Below are 21110 nucleotides of genomic sequence, written 5' to 3'. Positions count from 1 at the left end.
TTTTTCTTTCGAAATAGAAATACTATCTTCATATCATAGACAAACAGAAACTTAAAGGTCTTCACAGCAGTCAAAATAAAAGTTTGGTTTAACAGAAAAAAATCTGTAAAATTTATGGTAAAAAATTGCCAGCTGTGGTTGGCAGAATTTTATCATAAAAAATATGGGAGATACATCTTAGGTTTTACAGATTAAACTTAAATTTACATTGAAATACCTTAATTTCATTAATTAATGTAATGTTAACATACCAATATGGATGTACAGAGTTCTGTTTTGTACCTTTGTAAAACACTAATAACCACCAAAAGCATGTGGTGATGAGAAAGTCACATGATGAACCAAAACCCATCATAAGCAGCTTTTAAATACTAACATAGAAGGTGCACAGTGTCACACAAGCACTAAACACCATCATGGTAACACATGAAACTCAAATAATGCAATAAACTTGAATTTAACAACATCAGATGTAACATACAACCACAACGTATACAACTGATAAGCAAAAACGCAGGAAATTCTGGGAATGTCAACGTACAGTTATTCACTGTAAATTATAAGTTCTTTTTCACTTCCAATGTTCAATACCGTTTTTCACCATATATAGTATGGAGTTAATAAGATTTTACTGTAGCATTTTTTTACTATAGCATTTAAAATCACAGTCATTTTTTACAGTGTAGGGCCCTATGAAACGTTGCAGCTCTAGTTGTAATTCTTCTGATTTTAAGCTGGATTGTAACTATTAAAGTTTCACTTTCAGTGTAAGGAATTTGATGACATACCAATTGTCATTGCATCAAACAAAAGCTAAATGATTTTTATTCTCAGGGAATTTGGTAACACAGTGGGATTGTAACGTTAACATCATGAAGCTGAAGTCTGTTTATGTTCTGCCTTCCTCTGTGGTTCTGATTACCAAAGAATGTTTATAATCTGGGTCCAAAGTCTCATGGGAACCATCGACTCAACACCAGAACGCCTCTATTCCTGTCATGATTGAAGGAAGCATGTCTGAAACTGCTGGAAACTCTACCACAATGCTGCTTTTCATACCTCGGCGCTGCTTCATGCAGCGCATTACGCTACAACAATCTGATGATTGTTGTGTGTATACACATTTCGCATATTGTTGCGCACTTCGTGCGGTTTCTTTTTCACCGCTGAATGGAGTTTCCTGTCTACACTGTAGCTTTCTTCAAAACACTTGCGCATTTTGTCTGCGGATTAGGCTGTGGTTTTGTGAGGGTCTCTTTCAACGCAGCTCTGACAGATGACCTATTGAAATCACTATAGAACTGTCTGCCTGTTGCCAGGGCAACACTAGCTCGCTTCTGCTTTTTATGCGCTCACGTGACTGGCCGTTGACGTCATTGGGGGAGGGACGCTGCCAGAGTTTGGTCCACTCTTGACTGCATAGGGCTTCGAAGAATCTTGAGGACTTGTTGAATTGAAACAGTTAGTCTTAGTCTTGGTGGTCTCTGCTTGTAGCTAACAGCATCATCCTCATCGTCAGGTATAAATAGCTGGGTTATGGACTTTTGAAGGCTGTGGATTGCAGGGGAAAATAGAAATTGAAAAAGAGGTAAGTTATATACTACTTATTTGTCATTTGTAGGAACACCCAGTGTTTTTTGAATTGACTATTTTAGCATGTGATATCACAGAAGAGGTGAGATTTTATTGGTTCGGCTATGCTAGATGTCATTGTGATCATTCGTGCACAGCTGTTGCATGCTCTCTCACTCCTTCACAAGCTAACAGCGCGGTGGGGGTCTATGAATAGGAGAAAGGATGTAGTTAACTGTTCCCTTTCTATCATTCACTCGATAAACTCCCCCGTACACACAGATTGTCTCCTCCAATGTTTCCCTGCTCTTTCAGATCCTATTCATCTCATGTTATCGGTTTGTTTGTGGACAGGCAGAATGGATTTCACTGAGAGAGTCCAGTTATCTCTCCACCACCAGCTCTGAATTGTGTCATATTGTCATAGCGGAAACAGCTACATCAGAGAACCTCATGGGAAAGGATGAGAGATGAGGGAGCTGGCATAATCTGTCCAAATTCTTCCTCTATTCTTCCCCAACTTTTCATTTTCACCTTCCCCCACACTTTCACTCCTCGCTTAACTCATGCATGTGGGTGAGCGTGTGCGTTAAGAATGCTCTCTCTGAGGAGACGCACTTGCACTGAATACCAGAATAGCCCCATCCCCCCTGTCGCATTGAACGTGGGTGGAGGGTGATCTATGGCAGGAAGAAAACATTTATTGCTAATTGCTGGAGTTTTTTGAAGGCTCAACGGTTGGCTTTATTCAAAAATAGTTGTTATCAACCCAAGAAGAGCTCATGTCAGAGAGATTTCTAGCAGCTTTCTCCACTCCTAATGAAAGGACCATCGTATACGTCATTAGCTAATTTACCAACAGCTAATTTAATGTAACAGCTTACCTGAGGAGCAAGACCTGAAGCGACTCTGTGCTCGCCTTGACTCCTGTTGTGAGACATATTGGTTATTAGACATTAGCGGGTCCCTGTAGTGATGTGGCAGCATTTCCTATACGCACACTCGTGCACACGGCCTACTGGTAGTTCAGAAACACATGGCACTGAAGACAAACACACTCCTGCGTTGGAGGCCTGCTGGCTGTAGGGATGAGAGACACTGCTGGCAGCTTGTTCGGCATGGCCCACGTGTGTGGGAGGAGATTATCCTCGCCGCAACCAGTGCTATTGTGTGTTATCAGCCCTGTCTGTTATTACAGCGTCTGTCTGTGTGGGTGTGTACGTAGTGTGTAGGATGTGCTTGTGTGTTGTGTGTATCTCTTAAATGGCTTAAATACGCAGCGTGCCGAATTGACATGATTTTATTTTTTTCATTATCAAGCTAAGTGTTGTTTTAATAGCATTCTCAAAGTCGGTATCATTCTGATAAGCACTTAAAGGGATAACCAAAAATGGAAATTCTGTTATTAATTACTCGCCCTCATGACGTTCCAAACCCCTAAGACCTTTGTTCATCTTCGGAACACAAATTAAGATATATTTGACATCAGCGGTTCAACCTTAATTTTATGAATCTACGAGAATACTTTTTGTACACAAAGAAAACACAAATAACAGGCCTCATTCTTGAAACATTTCGAACTTTCGAATTCCTGAAAATGTTTGTATTTTCAAAATGTTAGTTGGTATGAAAGAAATATACACCTGCTCCCTACTACATGTAAATGGTGCATAAAAGGTTCTGTGTTCTTTTTGGCAAACTAATGACACTGAATTTTGATGCAGTGCATAATAATTGCAATTTATTTATTTATTTTTTTTTTTTTTTGTAGTTGAATTGATAACTGTAAAATGCAGCGCTTGTCCTTGCCACTATTTACCCAACCATAAATAGAGGATGGGCGGGACAAATACCGCCCAACCATCCTACTTGTGCAGCGACTGCCTACAACAATGGAGAAGTCCATATTACTGGTTACTGCTTTTTTATATTTAGTATAATTCTTAAAAAACGAGGTACTAGTAATACGCTGTCACAGTGGATATTCCAAATCAAAACAACTAAAGCATCTCAGCTGTAAAAAATGCTGTGCCACCAAAGCATTTTAAAGTGTCACCAGCTGGTCATTTTAAGAAGAGCGCCTGACATTTTTTCAGCTGGTTAAAAACTCTTTAGTGGGCACATGTTATTGAATATTTATTGTTAGGCATATGGCCTATTTGTCTTTTTTGCATTTATGCAATACACTGGAGCCAAGTAGACCAACACTTTCCAAAACATTCCCTGACACGCAATTTGCGTAGCTGTAATTAATAGGCGGGGATTATGCTAATTGTGAATGAGCGTGTGTGAGCGCCCTGTTTACAAATGATTGGAATTCATTAACATACATGTTTTACTATCAAATCAGACATTTATGAAGCGTTTGTGAATCTGGAAGAGAGTTTTCAGGAAGGTCTGTTTTATGTGCAAATTGCTCAGAATTTACTCATATTTACTCAAGTTTCATGAATGAGGCACAATGACTATTCAACAATTTCTTCTCTTCCGTGTCAGTCTCTGTCGTGCCTTCAGAAGAGAAGCGGCCATTCTAATGTAGAACCCGGATGCACTTCGCATTGTGGTACTCTCATGAATGCACATCGAAGAGTGACATGGAAAAGAAGAAATTGTTGAATAAAGATGTAATTTTTGTTTTCTTTGCATGCAAAAAGTATTCTTGTAGCTTCATAAAATTAAGGTTGAACCACTGATGTCACATGGACCGTTTAACGATGTCCTCACTACCTTTCTGGGCCTTGAATGAGGTAGTTGCGTTGCTGTCTATGCAGGGTCAGAAGGCTCTCGGATTTCATCAAAAATATCTTATTTTTTTCTGAAGATGAACAAAGGCCCTACAGGTTTGTCACAACATGAAGGTGAGTAATTAATGACAGAATTTAAATTTTTGGGTAAACTATCCCTTTAATGCCATACTTTATGTATCTCAAACCTACGCTACTAGTGTTTACTAAAGCACTCTTTAGTTTTCAAGAACAAAACTAAGTAAAATCAATTTTCCCATTTCAGGGCTCAGTGAAATGAGTTTTCTATTGCGAGTACAGTTGCATGTGCTAAAAGGAGTCTAGTTAAAGGCATAGTTTACTAGTGATCGACTGATATTGATGGTTTTTTTTGTGCCTGATATGCAGAGCCGATATTTATTTACTGTTATAAAGTAAATAAATGACTGAGTGACGCAAGTCCATACTTCAATTTTCACATTACAACAATAAAAAAAACTTTTTATAATTTTTTTTTTTTATTTATAAAATGCATCAGCTGCAACACTAAGCAAAACAAATGTAGAATGTCTTATGTTTTCAAATGGAAAAAATAAATAAAGACAGGAGTCATATCAACTTCATTTTAAACTACAGATTTAGTAGGTTTACAAGCTGTTTAATATAAAGAGTGAAGAACAGCTCACTGGATAATGTTAATTCACTGAATAATATTCTCTGAAATATTGGAATATAACAAACAAAAAATCGTATTTTATTGCATTTCTAAACTGGTATGTTATATCAGAATCACTAATATTTTGTTGTTCTAGATTCTGACAAAGCGCTATTTACACAGAACTATACTCAAACTGAGATCGCACCTGGAGATAATAAATAAATAATTTCCATAGAGTTGTATATTTTTAGATGTGTATTAGTAAAATAATGGTTATGTAGTAAATGTTAATTTAGGTATATTTAGGGTGTCTTAAACAAGTAAATCTTGTTAAAAGTTACATGTGGTGGCTGTGCTGGAACATTTCCTGAGCATCAACCCGGTGAGTGAACAGCAAAATAAAAGAAACTTCATGAGACTAATGATATACGCAACAGAGAGAATTAAATTAAGTGCTTTTATTTCCAACATGTGCTCATTCATGGCTGTATATTATTTAATTGAGACAAATTTACGTGTTTATTAGGACGGATTATTTTAGTTCATCTATGTCTTAGATCCAAACCTGCATAAACTAGCTATATATCAGGCATTTATGTAACACATCTAATGTGCATTAATGGCTGTTATGTTAAATAAAGTTTACTAATTACAGCTAAGCAAGTGCTATACCTATGCATGCCGTTGTTGTTGTCTCGTCTCCCCTCAGATGCGCTGAAATGGTGATCCTGCCGTTTGATAATTATCAAAACACCCACAAGATGGTGGCGTGTATCGGCGAATCCGATATTATATTACAGATAACCGATTATGGTAAAATGTTTAAATATCAGGAAAAATATCGGTAAATCGATATATCGGTCGATCTCTATAGTTTACCTAAAAGTAAAAATTGTCATCATTTACTCACCCTAATTAACTTGCCCAACCTGTATCAATTTATTTCTTCTGTTAAACATAAAAAAAAGATATTTTGAGGAACACTGGTAACCAAACATGTTGATGGTAGCTGTTGGCTTTGATTGTATGGGAAACAAAAATTATGATGAAAGTCAGTAGTTACCAGCAACTGTTTGGTTACCAGCATTTTTCGAATCATCATCAAGCCAGCAGCTGTTTACCCTGTTGCTTGGTAACGGCGACGCAGGAGAAGGCAAATTGCATAGCATTGCTCTCTTCACTTTATTTATCTTCGTTTTTAAACCGAAGGTTTTGTTTCTAAAGCTGCAGTACAAAACGGCACTTATGTCTGTTTTACAAATGTACTGCAAATGCTCTAAAGAACCATAAAGGCGAACAGAAATTAGATATAGCTCACTGCTTGCAGCGTATCAGTCACGCTCGTCAGGAAAGTGAGTGAAATACACACACACAAACACACATTTTTATCAAATAATGCATCAATAACGGTTCACTTCTGCATTTTGGTATGATTGCGTTCACTTGAACCGTAGCCCAGACCACCTCTTTTAAGCAGACTCCCGGGTATGCTCCAAAAGTGCTAGTGTGAAAGCACCCTCTAATAATTTTTCATTTGCGCTCTGCAGTTTTCCTCTATTCACTGTCACTGGAGCCACTTTATGTAACTTTATGTAAGTGGCTCCAGCCAAAAGTGCAAGTTATTGGTTGGCCAGTTTTATTTTAAGTCCAGTAGGATATATTAAATTGAAATATGGAATATATTAGAATACTTCTTCATAAAAAATAAATATATAAATACCTGCATAAATAAATCTCATGCTTCAACGGCATGTGAATGCCTGAACAAATGTTTTAACAGCCATTTCTTCAAACGTAAATGTTTATCATGCTAAATTTTTGCAATGAACGTTCGTCTAGGTGTGAACAAGTCTTTACTTACTGTTTAGTAGATACTTTTAATTCAAAGTGACTTTTAGTTAGATATCTGCACTAATCTGCATTAACTTGAACCTAACCTAATCGAAACCTGATCGAAACTTTAAAACTTTAAATCACTCACTCTTGTTTACTTTCTTTGTCTGCTGATTCTTACAGCTTTCGGTCAGTTTATTTTAAGTTCTCTCTATTAACAAACCATTAACTACGACTTTTGCACAATAAACTCCTAATTAATAGTCAATAAGGTAGTTGTTAGGTTTAGGTATTGGGAAGGATTAGGGATGTAGAATATGGTCATGCAAAATATGTGCTTTATAAGTACTAATAAACAGCCAATATGTTAGTAATAGACATGCTAATAAGCAACTAGTTAATAGTGAGAATTGGTCCCTACACTATATTATTACCCAGCTTTCTTTCAAAGAGTGTATCTGTGTGTTTACACAAAATAAGTTCAGATGATTTTAAGAGTAATAATATTTTATTTGTAATAACCTGACCTATTGCAGTCTGAGCTAAAACTAAACTAATGTTTGTTGTATTCTGTCAAGCTTAGGTTTGGTGGCAGATTCCTACTTGTTAAACACTAATTGTAGGGTTGAAAAACAAGCCATGTTGCCTGTGACGGGCGCTTTCACAACCACTCACTGTTAGAGAATATCTAGTGTTTTAATGATTGGTCATTTCTGCTACTCGTATGTCTTGAGTAATATTGTTCTTATGCAACTCTCACTATGCAGCTTGTTTAAACTTGCAGGGAAGTTCTTATTTTAGTTTGGACTGTTCCCAGGCTCTGTAAGGAACTGGTTACAACTTCGTTGTCCATTCTTAAAATGTGAAATTGAGGGAAAAGGCCTAAGGCATCACTGGCATTTAAAGAATCTGACTATTTAAGAATCATAAAGAATTTAACCAGTATAGAATATACAGCCTGACAGGATAGCAGAAAAAAGATATTTTCTTCTGTGCTACTTATACAGTAATTGTGTGAATTTGTAACCTAAGAAAGTTCCTCATATCTTTGTGCTACAGGTGTTGCTTAAATAAAAGAGTAAAAAGAAGTTCAGACTTCAGGAGAAGTTAAAAGAATTGTAGGCTAATGTTTCTGCTAATTCTTGTTTCTTGTTTACTAGTTTTCAGAGTTTGAAGGAACTATTACAGTGAACCTGACTACACTTCTGTATAATATCTGAATATCAAGATACTGAATATCTTGTTTACATTGTGTCTACACTTTGCAAAAGTGCAGAACTCAGTAAGCTTTAATTAAATAAATGCCTTTGAATGTCATAACCCATTTAAACCCACCGGCAAAGTTTATAGTTGTCATTTTCTTTTGTAAAATTTTTCTAGATGCTATCCATGTTTTATTTCTCAATGAGATGCATGCAAACAACCAGATAAAGGATTAAGAAAAAAACAGGTATTAACTTCCTTCCTGTCATGAGGCTGTCAACTTCATGCCGAAGGCAAACCCTCCCAAAAAAAGATAATTTTCATGTTACTCATAAGTATTTTTTGTTGACATGTATCAGCATAATCATTAATGTCTCTAGAATTATCCAAACAAAACAAATCTTACAAGAGATCTATAGTTTTTTGTATACTTAGTCGAAAGTCCAAGCGGCAACTATAGTTGCTGGTGGGCAAATTACTTGTCAGTACATATATCATGAGCAAATGGGGTATACTGTGCTAATAGGTTACTAAATCAAGGTTATCGTCTTTTTTTAGTGCTTTTTGGGAGAAGAGAGATAGAAAAGGGGAGTGGGGAGGACACGTATGACATAACTTCCCATTCTGAATGTCTTTTGAAAGAAATAGTCTGTGTGCATTATGTATGTATTTATTTACTTATTTATTTAATTCATTCATTCATTTTTTGCTTATATAGATGTCTTTTTTTTTTTTCTTCATTTTATTATTTTTTTTTTTTTTTTTTTTTTTTTTTTTTATTTACCTTTTTGATACACAATGCCCTGTTGGGACAACTTAATGGCTGCACTTTGTTCTGCACTGTTCCACCACTTTAAAACAAATGGGTATGTTGTTTGTTGTGTTTTCATATTCAAGAGATTATAAGCTAGATGCAGTTTTTTAGGGTTTGCATTGAATGTTTTTCAAATGTAATGCGTAATAATTTGGCTTATGAATAAAGATTGATCTGTTGAAAGAAGTAATTTTGAGTTAGATGCCAAATCTTCTCCTCCCATTCAAATTTGACATTGAAGGAGTGCATACAACATGTTTGCCCACCGGCAACTATAGTTGCCACACATTCAAATACAATTTTCAAGAAAAAAAAAAACAAAAAAACCTGTGGAAAATAAATGCAGAACATGTTCAAATAGGACACTGTTAACATGACTATGCATGAAACCTTTCAGAAAAATTTGGAAATGCGTAGAAGTAGCACTGATATGTATGGGATTGGTTACCCTGATAAACTGTGCGATTACTGACAAATATTTGACAGCTATGTAAGAGTTTTTTTTTAGTTGTGTAATCACACCGTTGACTTCCTCCAATATATATATGTATATATAAGTGCATTAATAGAATGGACATATTTTATTGGCTTGATGTCTTGGTTTTTACTAGGTAATACCACAAATTTGCTTACAATATCATTTTTGCAAATTCCCATAATGACATGCCTTCACAAAAGATCCTGGAGTGGGGTTTTGCACTCCTAGTCTTTAGGTTGTGTATATGTATGTGTCTCTGCTCTGAACTTTGTTAGTGTGTCTACTGTTTCCATTTCAGTTCCCTTTCAGTTGCTGAAAGTGAAAAAAGCTGCACTCTGTCAAATATCTTGGATTTGCTCTCAGTTTGAAACAAATAGGAGTCATTTTTTGCCCTGTTTGTGTCCGGCTCATTCTCTGCAGGGCACCTCATGTCAGAAAATATCCTCCACCATGCTGAGAGCTGGACACAGCTGCTCTTGTTTTGTTATGCTCTTGAGTGTTGCACACTGCTTTTTTTTCTCCCATACATTTTGTACATTTCCTGTAGAGATGCTTTATTTGTAGAAATATGTTGTTTTATGCCTGTTGCTATATCTTTTAAGTAGATGTTTTTCTATTGTTGTCTTTTTTGCCCTCAAAGATAAAGATAAAGCCTAATCTAGAGAAAACTGAAATGATTAAATTATACCTTTGTTAATGCCTTATTTCTGTTAGTTCTTACATCAAATGCATTGCCATTGCTAAAAATACAGTTCTCAGAAATCTTGGAAACGGATACTGTTGCGTTCCTCCTTAGTTTGCACTATTTATGATGTGTTAGTTGGAAGTGTTAATAGTCATTCTGTTTGTTTCCTTGGCTCTCCTCTCTCTGTGGGAAACTTTTTTTTTTTCCCTGCACTATTGTTTATTTGTTGGCACGCCAACATGAAATGCCTGTTATTATATTAGTCATTCTTGAGGCTGGTTCCTTGGTTTCTGTTCCCTTTTCTTAAATGTGGTCCCACAGTCTTTTTCTGAGCTCCAACCCCCCCTTCTCCCCCCAAAATCTGCCCTTGATCGATTATAAAAATACTCATGGAAGGAAATCCAGCCAGGCTCCTAGTTTAGACTGGTTGTGTGTAGTAATGGGTAATGAGGGCAAGGCCTGTACTGCTGGACAGCACTGTGAGACAGAATGAGTCCCAGTTCCCCTTTGCATGCACACAACTAGATGGTTCGGCTGCAGAAGTTCTTGGGTTTGACCTGTATGTTTTCTTACAGGTTGTCCTGATATGATTTTGCAGACAGTATTAATAGAGAATTTAGCTTAATGATAAGTGATGTGCTAAAACCTCCATCTATCATACTGCATTTAGGATCCTATCAAGTTATTTCGAGCATCTGTTTTCAGTATTCGTTCATGTTCAAAAGTCAGCTCACCTGAGTATGTGTAAACCCTTCTATGAGATGTAGTACTGGACATAAGTGAAATGAACCATGTGCAAGAGATTGCTGAACTTTGTTCCTCTAATGCAGTGACTGTGCAGTAATGAAGGATGAATGTGAGCACAATGAGTGATTTGAAACGTTAGAATAGTAAAGGTGACTACACCAGTAAGGTTGTCATCACAGCAGATCATTATTGTCAGCCTTGGTCATGTCACCCAGACAATTCAGGAGGAAAAATGAAATGTGGGAGACTCAGGACAGCTTTGCACTCATGCCAGACTAGGTCAGGATATACTGTGAAACAAGAAATTGTTTCCTTTCAGGAGAGAATGGTTTCCTGTTTAACCTTTGGTGTTTTGCAGGTTCCTTCTGATCACACAAATCAGCACTCAAGGGGAACCCTGGGTATTAAGACTTGATGATGTAAATGATGTCTCTTACTGAAATGTGTTGTAGAAAACCCATGAAAGATTTACATCATTTAAAAAATCCACAATGGACTATGGGGGGTGCCATCATTTTGACTACGTAGAACTGTTGCACTGGGTGAGCTGCTGGCACTGAGCTACGCTATTTTTACAGCAACACAACTCTGATAATAAAATACTGATACGATGACCACAGCTACTAAAAGAGTTTACAGGTAGCGATGGATGTAAGCATAGGTGTAAACCAAATGCTGTACCATTGATTTTCCCCACAAAGAGTCTAAATGCATCTGGATATTTAGTGAAATCTGCACTGAGAAACTCCTTCAGTGGCTGTGGTGTCATGAAGAGCATCGGCATGTTTACATCATTTGTAAGCTCTTTCAGTTGCTGTGGTCTACTAAAAGCCTCAAAGGCATCAGCGCTAAAGTGGAGAGAACACAGATGTGGGCCTTTTATTCGTCAGAAGTTTTATTCGTCCATAGACATCTTCCCATTGTTTTCTCCTCTTCTTATCGCTAGGAAAGCAGTTAAGACTTACATCACTGCTTGTTGCCCTTTGACTAAAAATTACAACCAAAAGCCGCAAGTACAAATCGTATTTGTATTTTATTTTCCAAGTTGTGTATTCTGAGTTGTGTTGAGGTAAAAATAGCAACAGTAGCTCACAGAATGCAACCACTCCATGTAATCAATAGTCTGAAATATGTATAAATGTGGATTTTTAAAAATAATGTTCATCTTTCATAAGTTTTCTGCTGCGTATTTTAGTAAGAGACATTTACATTATATTACGCCATACAAGTATTAATACCCAGGCTTCCCTTTAAGTCCTGTCCATGTCATCAACAATTGACCTATTGATAAGCCCCTCCCCTCACACGCAGATGACCCAATGGCAGTCGAGTATCAGTTGCATTGGAACCGGAGCTCGGACATCTTTGGGTTTCAGTGCCGTTGAGAAACATTGGAAGATCTGAAGCTCACCTCGGTTTGATGGTGTTTATGCCACAAAAATAATAAAACAATGTGCCTGGGGCACTTGTAACACTGATTCCAGGTATCCTGAGAGGATTGGCAATAGTATTTATTTTATTCTATTTCCTGAACCCAAACAAAACAGAGCAAAATGTCCGTAATAATTAAATTCTAATCCCAATGAAGATGAAAACATTTTCATTGGTTGCCATACTCTCATTAAGTTACAATTTTCATCTGCTCAAGCAGAACGTTAATGTCATCTTGTGGTATCTCTGGCTAAAACTAGCTAACGTTACATTTAGTGAGTCCATGCTAACGTACAAACCTAAATAGCTAACGTGTACAGTGTAGGTCTAAAACACATAAATGAAGGTCTACATTTCAGTGCCACTCTGTATTAAAATGAACAGGTGTAAATTAATCGTACCCTGCAATACGTGAACAGTGTTGATCCTGCATGTTGTCATCTGCAAATGTGACGAACGTAACGAGGCCTATCCTGCTTGCATGGTGATCTGTAAACCCTCGCTTCCAAATTAATCGAGTTACCCACCATATTTATTTTGAAATCTTTTATATATCCATCCATGGCATATTTAATTTCCACCTGAATTGTGGCCCTTCTGTCTCCAAAATTGTTCAAAAACATCTTGTGACAAGGTTTTCACACTGCCAGCTGCCATTGCATTACATCATTGCTAGCAGAATGTGTTTTATCATCTAGATTGTAAAAAGGGTGTTGGCTAGCACACGCAGCGTCCTCTACCTGAGACCTACTTTGACTGGTAAGCACCTGAGAGGCAGATACTACCAATGAAAACAAAGTCAGCATGGAGAGCGGAAAGTATGCGTTCTGCAGCTGGAAATACAGTCATTATTTTGAGTTTATTTCTGTCAAATGCAATGCAAGAACATTATTGTGCATTGTCAATTAGAGGGGAAGAAAACCTTTTTAACCGTGAAAAACTCCATATTCAATTTAAAACACAAGCACAGCACATTGAAACTTCTTGAGAATGTACCGGGCGCGGAGAGCAACGCATCAACTTCTGTTGTCTTCACAGGAGTCTCTGACCGTCTGTACCCGCACTCACCCATCAAGTCTTGTCCCGCGCCGCTCTGTTGCGTCGAGTCCAGCGGGAGTGCAGGTCTCTAATCCACTGGCATCGACGCAACAGAGAGCGGGGTGGGACAAGACTTGATGGCCAAGTGCGGGCGGGCAGAGACTCGTGTGTGCGGGAGGCAATAGAATAAAATGATTTGCGGGACTCCCGCGAAATAGTAATATCTAAACATAAAATATCTAAAAGAGATGAATTGCTACTCATGTATTGCACGAAAGCAACGAGAACAACTAATATAAAACAAAAACGATTAACATGCGTAAGCATAGGCAGAGTTTCTATTCATAACACAAGTTTGCAGTGTTGAACAGTGTTGATTTCTAGAATGCAATGGACAATCAGAGAATCCACACACCGCTCAAAATGCCGTGCATTCTGCAACCACGCATGCAGCAGCCTATTGCTTTTGGTAAAAAATAACAGTGGTTTGTGAATGATGATGCTTTAATAACAAATATATTGTCAGCAGTGTTTATGCTGGGATGTTAGACAACACACAAACTTAATATTTCACATAAATTTTGTGGACGTACAGGGGGGAAAAAAAGTATTGTGACTAGTCATGTAACTAATTACTTTTTAAATAAAATAATCAGAACAGTAATTTGATTACTTTTAACAGGAGTAATCAGTAATTTAAATAAATTTTCAAAGTATCTTGCCCAACACTGCCCACGGTCAGGGAAATCCTGGAAATAAATTTTAAAGGGATAGTTCACCTGCATGTGGCCTTGAACATAGGTAGAAGTTGTGTTGCTGTCTATGCATAGTCAGAAAGCTCTCAGATTTCATCAAAAATATCTTCATTTGTGTTTTAAATATGCACAAAGGTCTTACAGGATTGGAACAACAATAATTAATGACAGAACTTTCATTTTTGGGTGAACAATCCCTTTAAGGTTGTTTTTTTTTATTTCAGGCCTTGGAAAAGTATATGAATGTCAAGTTTTCTAGTTATGCTGAAGTATTAATTTGGTTTTTGTGAAATCCTTGTCCACCAATCATGAACAACTGGAAAAGTCATGGATTCACTGGTGCAGAAAAACTTAAAACTTGAAATTACAAAATGTCAAGAGGCTGAAAGCAACCAACAGTGTGGTCAACAAAGATCAGCCTCTTAGACAGTGTTCAGCAAGAGCTTAATCAGATTATTTTCTCTGTCATTAGCAAATTACCACCCAGATCGAGGGCCTTATTTTTTGAAGCTCTGCTTTCATGCTGCCGAAATGAATAATTGTAGCCATTATACACTGTTTCAAGAAGGGAAAACAGGATGTTGTTCCCCCCAGTGCCCTGCAGGGTTATTTTAATAGTATGCATTAGGATGTCACGATACTCAATATAATATCGAACCGTTCGGTACGACATCCAAGGTTCAATACGCGCTTGTGAATTGTGGTTTTTCGGCTTCGCATTTAAATAATTTCCTTGTTTTATTTCTCTCGTAATTTGCTGTGTGTGCCCGTGATTTCACATGCTGAAATGAGGAAACGCCTCCCGTTTATATTTGAAAAAGCAGAGCATCTTCCCTTCTAATGAACTGCAATAAGCCTTTCTAAACCTGTTGTCCAACAAAAGAGAACATTATATCAGTCGAGTGTTTGAAATAACTTACTTTAGTGATCTGATGTGGCTTCTTATCATAGAATGAGGCAGACAATATATTCTATACTGTATGTCGATTAGCAATGGCCTACAAATATACTTAATCATTATGAAAATACCCAAGATGGTTCGAAGAACACAGATAATATTGCAAACGAGTGTTTAATGTCCTTACATTTGATAATTCAAAACGTTTAACGTTATATATTTTTTTTATTCAGTTACAGCAATAGTGATGCCTTTATCCATATTAGAGATTTCCTAGCTGGAACGTCATCAGTGTTATCTCTTTGACGCATATATGCAGATTTTCTGCACGAGGGCACCCTCTGGCGTCCAATATGAAGGAAAGCCATCCTATTTTGCGTAAAAATTATACCTCAAAACATATATTAAACAGACATATAATAATCCATGCAATTTCCAGTGTACAGAGGTTTACAGGAGTATTTTGTTAATTAGATGCAAAAAAAAAAAACATGCACACACACACACAAGCTATCAGAACCGAACTGAAAACCGTGGTTAAAAACTGAGGTACGTATTGAACCATGGACTAACTGTATTGTTGCATCCTTAGTATATATACTGTCATAGTATTTATTAATCATTTGAATCATTTTCACTTTACATTTCCGTTAGCAATTATCTGTTAGTAATTTTAAGTAATTTAATTTTGAAAAATGTAAAATTGTACATTTTTAATATATTAAATGTATATCTGATATTTGTTTTTTGTTTTGTTTTTTTTTCAATTTAAGCTTTTTTCAATTAGTGAAAACGATTTTAATTTAAGGTTTAATTAACAATAAAAACATTAGCACCCTATTAGATATTTTTGCCTTTTCTTGGCTGTCTTAATTAGACCCTAACAAATTGTTGTTAGCTTAGATCTAGCTGAGATGTGTTTCTTCTCCACTATAAAAGTGGTAGATTGAGGTGTGACTAAGGCTCAGCAATGAGCTGCCTGAACGGTCTTTCCCCAAACATTTTACTGGCTAATGATTTGAAGATTACGATTTGAGTATTGGTAGCAACGATCAGAAATTCAAGTTTCCCTGTGCAACACTTTCATTGTATAATTGGTCTCCTCTCTCCAAATGACTGTAAATCCAGATATTTTAAGGAAATCCGTTTAGAGCAGCAGTGTTCCGTCTAGAGGTGCAAACATCTGTAGTCTCATTGATTTATTGTTTTCTCTGCTAACCAATGCTGCATGGAGTGTCTGTTTCCATAGCAACATGGCAAGAGGTCACAGAGATTCATTATTGTACATGAAGACAGCATTGCTAACTGCGTTGTAATTAAGCCCCAGTCTGTCCTCTGTGTTTAAATTGATGTTCAATTTAATCAGCAGGGTTAATGCTGGATGCTTAATACATGCCTGTCAGCCATGACACCTCTTAGCTGAAAACTATTTCGCAGCACATGACATATAAAAAGAATGTTGTGAATGTAGTTGATAGCTAATACAGTGTGACCTCAGCAGCTGCTTTCCTTGTCAGTTTGCAGTTAAAGATAGATTAAATGCGTATAACACTGTAAATATTCCGTTCCAGAGATACAATCGACTGTTTCAGTCTTGAGTCACATGAGAGAGTTCAGAACGCAGAGTCCAAACAAGAAGCCCTTGAGTTGTTATTCTGTGTTTACCGCTAATGGCCTCTATCATTAGACTGAATGGCCAGGTTCCTGGGCAGACACAGTGATTCAATAGGGAATTTGCTTCTTGTCTGCTGTTATATGTAGTTAAAGAACAAATTGGTTGTTCTGATTATATCCACATCCTCATTCCAGCCCTTCCATTTGCTTTTATTCTTGTTCTATGTTCAATGTTTAAGTACCGTGTAGTACAAATATCATAAGTCAAATTAAAAAGGTGTGTCTGGGTTTTGCCTGAAGGGGTTAATGAAGTATTTTACAAAGCATCCTTTGTTTCCCAACATAAATGTCAGTACCCGTTCTAGAATTACTCAATACTGTAAAATTCATAATAATAATGTGTATGTACATGTATATATACATACATGCATACAGACATGCATAGATGCTTGTGTGTGTGTGCTTGATTTATCTTGCATGTAAAATAACCAGACAGTATTTGTTGTTACATGTCATTATGTTACCAAGTAATAGGTTGGCGTGCAACAAAGTCAGTAAATAATAGTTTAAATAGCATAGCATTTGTCACAGGCACGGCACAAGCAGACACACAAAAGCTGTTGCTCTCAGTGCTCCTGTGTTTTATTCTCTCCCTTTCCTCTGTATTTTTTTTTCACTAACTAGTTTGTCTAACATTTAAAAAGGGATGTTTATATGATTTAAATGTTAGTCTTATTGTTGAACAGATTTATATTTTCTTAATCACATTTTGTGTAAAGCTGCATTTTCATGTACATTGTTAGTGTCATAAGTGTAGGGCTCTATGAAATCTGTTGTATTTTTTTCCCCCAATTCCATTTAGTTTTTTTTTTTTTTTTTTTCTCAGAATTTTTTTTTTTTTTTTTTTTTTTTTTTTTTTTTTTGTAATTTTTCGGTACTCTGTTTTAATGGTTAAAATAACAAATATTAATCAAAAAGCATGTCTAATTAATTGAAATAATGAAACGTAAACATTTAACAGCAGTTTATTTATAATAATAGTTTATATAAAGGTTTAAACAATTACACTTAAGTCTCCATGAAAATATATATATATTTTTTTCAATTCAGTTTTATTTTTAATTTTTTTGATTCCATTTTAATGATTTTATTAAGTTTTAATAATCAGAAACCTCTCTAATTGATTAATTTTATTAAAAAGGTTTTTTGTTTTATTATTGTATTATAATTTTACAGAAATACGGTGTATTTACAATTTTCTGTTACGTAAATATTTCTTAAATAACATTTTAATAATTTTAGTAGTAGTAGTAGTAGTAGTAGTACTATCATGACATTAAGTAATATATTTCTGTTACAGTTTCTTCAAGTTAAACCAAACTTTATTTTGATGGGTTGCTGTGAAGACCTTTTAAGTTTCTGTTTGTATATGATATGATGTTTGTTCTCACAAGGAATGGTTACCGATACCACTCATGTGCACCATTAATTCATACAGAGACATGCAGAACATGCAGCATTCATATTTTGTAATATTCACAGACACGCATTAAATCTATTCCATGACATTCCACATTATACAGTAAATTCCGTTTTTATGACTGGATTCTGTGATTCCGTCCACGTTTTCTGCATTGCGGAATGGCCCTATAAGTGTGTGTAATCTAAATATATTTCCATTTATATCCCATATATATATTCATAAGTATGATTTGTTTAGAAAACTTTTTCAAATACAAAAAAGTGTTTGTCCAGCATGACTGCCATCAGTAGACATGATTGATTGGATGATTCAAAATGGTTTATAAACTAGTAGCATATTATCTGTAAACTAGGGAATTTATGAAGTGTAACCAAGCACTGGATTAGAGAAAAATGCTAATGTCAAGTTTATTTCACACACATATTTCAGGAGAATAAAAATTATTACAGAAGCTGCATTTTTTTTTTTTTTTCTCACACTCTAAGAGATTTCCTGTATTCTGTGCTCTAATTCAGTTGTCAGGTTTTTTTTTTTTTTTCTTTTTCTTTTTTTTTGCTGCAGCATTTGCCTGATTATTCTTGATCTGTTTTGTGAGCTTCCTTTTTTTGAGGTGCAGTATTTTTAGTGTTTCTCAGTTTTTTTAATCAAAACACTACAGCAAAACTTTTTTCCTCTGAATGAAACCAGTTAAGACAGGATATAGTGTACTTGTGTGGGTCATTCAGAAAAGCGGTTTCATATCTTTAAGTGTCCTTAAGTTTGAAGAGCTATGCTCCAGTTCTAATCAAACCGTGAATACTATCTCCTTTTCTGTCCTAATCTTCAGCCCTCCGCTCTAGTGCACATGATTCATTCGGCTCATTTAAAATTATTTACATTCCATGCTGTGACTGTGTATTGTGTATATATGGGGGGTGTATGCATGCACAATTTGAGTAAAACACTTGTCTGATTAGTACAAAGATCCATGACCCAACTGAGAAACGGGAGTCACTTCCTGCATATAGACGCATCAGATGTCACGTAACAACTGATCCTCTCCAGACCTTCCGGCCTGAATAGAGGCTCTGCAGCTGGGGACTATGAATGACCCAACACATGGACACATTTTTCAGTTTTGTTTTGCCATTTTTATTGATTACTAAACATTCATCTCTAGATACGGTTTGTACACTTGAGATTTATCAGAAAGTTTTTGTTGGTTTTGTTTTGACATGTTTTGTATGATTGATTTATGTTCTGGCTCATTTTTCTCATATTGAATCCTGAAATGTGTGGTTAGCTGTTGCACCTTTCTTTTTAAAGTAAAAGACTCAAGTCCTTTGAGATGTGGAGGTGGAAGTCTTTTATAATTTATCTTATGTAATATTATAATTTGTACTCAAACTGTTTCTAAAGGCTCAGTGCTTAGATCTGGTCATTTGGGAGATGGGGGGAAAGTGTCCTTGTGTGGATTGTTTTTCTTAACAGTATTTATAGGGATATTATCATTCTGCAGAATGGGAGCATCTTTAGGGATCTGTTTTTGCATGGTAATCGCCTTATATTCCTATGCATGTATGTATATGCTTTCTGGTATCACCCTGCAGCGCTACATCACAATCTTTAGATGATGCAGATGCTATGCGAAATCAATTATTGACCAGAGGAATTTGTGTATGTTCTGTGTGGAATTTTTTAACTCTGTTGTTGGATACATTGTTTTGAATGCAATTTTGGATTTCTGCTCAGATTTTGTCATATGTACACATATGTGAACACATTTCTCTGAATTAGAACATTTAAAGTGGTGGTTTTCATGGCTTGACACCGTGGCTATTTTTGTGACTGGCTTGAATGGGTATTGTGAGAAATCAGACTCATGTCACATTTACACATACAGTGATTTTTTTTTTACCACTGCAGGTCACTGAGTCACTGTATTATTGGTCACTGTGGGTGTTCCTGCTGCTCAATATAACTGGTGGGTTTCACAACTCAATATAGCTTTTGAAAAATCCAAAATGAAATGAAATGAAATTTATTTTATTGCCAGTTAAATTCTAGTGTGGCAAAGAATAAATATCTCCAATTCAGTGCATGAATCAATATCATTTGGTAACAAATATGTAAAAATATGTAAAATGTCACTGCATATAGGCAGTGAGGAACCATATAGAATAGCGTATGGCTGTCAGAAAGTATTATTTTGGTAATTGAATAATCGGTCAATTATTCTGACGATTAATTGAGTAATCAGATTTTTTTTTTTTTTTTGTGGTAGTAGAAAGACCTATGCAAACAATAGACTTTAAAATTACTTAAAATACATATATAATAGCAATGAGGCAGTAATATTTAGTTCAAATAAAATATCAGAAGCAAGTAAACATGGTTTTGTTGAACAAAACTGTTAAAATAGATAATGTATTAAAACACTATAATTAAATTATGTACATTATGTATTATATCAAATGCCTGCAGATGGCACCAACAGCCTGGTGATTGTTTTTACATTTAGCAGTGCGATCTAATGCTTGTTTAATACTGACTAAACATTTATTTAAAATGTACACTTAATCTTTAATATTTTGCCACTTCTTTATGATAGAAATGCTACCGCCACTGTACGTATGTGAACATCAAAACATGCAAGCTCAAGGGCTGGGCGATATGGCAAAAAAACTAAATCTCATGTTTTTCAGAACGTTTGACCGATTCTTAATTTTTTTTTTTACGATTTTTAACTAGTCAACTTGAAAATGTAACTACAACAACATGATTGAAGTAACTTTTTCTTTATTAACCCTCTAGTTAAAGAAAATTTTATTCCAAGTGTACCACACATTAAGTTGTCAACAAGATATAAATGTTAAACAAATCACTTTAAAATCATGTTAAATATATTTGCAGAAAAGATGCATGACCTACAACTACATTAGATTTACCTCAGCTATCAACTACAACTGTCTTGTACAAACTTGTCTTGTACATATTATATGTTCAGAAATAATGAGAGGAAAATGCTTTAAAAAAATCTCAAGTCAAGTTAATTCAAATTCAAAATGACTGAAGGTACACCAGTAGACTATTATTAACTAAATGTTGTGTAAAAACAATGAACAGCAGCTTTCAGCCTGTCACCATGATGCAAACATGAAATGTCAGACACACTAGTAGTTCTTTACAAGTTTATTTT

The 21110-nt window shown here is 35.7% G+C and overlaps 1 protein-coding gene across 2 annotated transcripts in view; it reads left to right on the top strand.

Annotated features, from left to right (window-relative positions):
• ncalda (neurocalcin delta a) overlaps positions 1-21110 on the top strand; it is a 61269-nt gene that overhangs the window by 29351 nt on the left and 10808 nt on the right. Inside the window, exon 1 of one of the 2 annotated variants that reach the window (XM_051130706.1) lies at positions 298-1588. The exons of the other annotated variant lie outside the window; for it this stretch is intronic. The gene's annotated coding sequence lies outside the window, so the exon portion shown is untranslated. Of the gene's footprint in view, positions 1-297; positions 1589-21110 lie in introns of those variants that run through there. 2 annotated transcript variants of the gene reach the window in all.

Source organism: Labeo rohita, chromosome 16 (assembly GCF_022985175.1).
Source record: "Labeo rohita strain BAU-BD-2019 chromosome 16, IGBB_LRoh.1.0, whole genome shotgun sequence".
Classification (NCBI taxonomy): domain Eukaryota; kingdom Metazoa; phylum Chordata; class Actinopteri; order Cypriniformes; family Cyprinidae; genus Labeo; species Labeo rohita.
The sequence above is the reverse complement of the archived record's forward strand: the minus strand, read 5'-3'. Positions and strand labels throughout refer to the sequence as shown.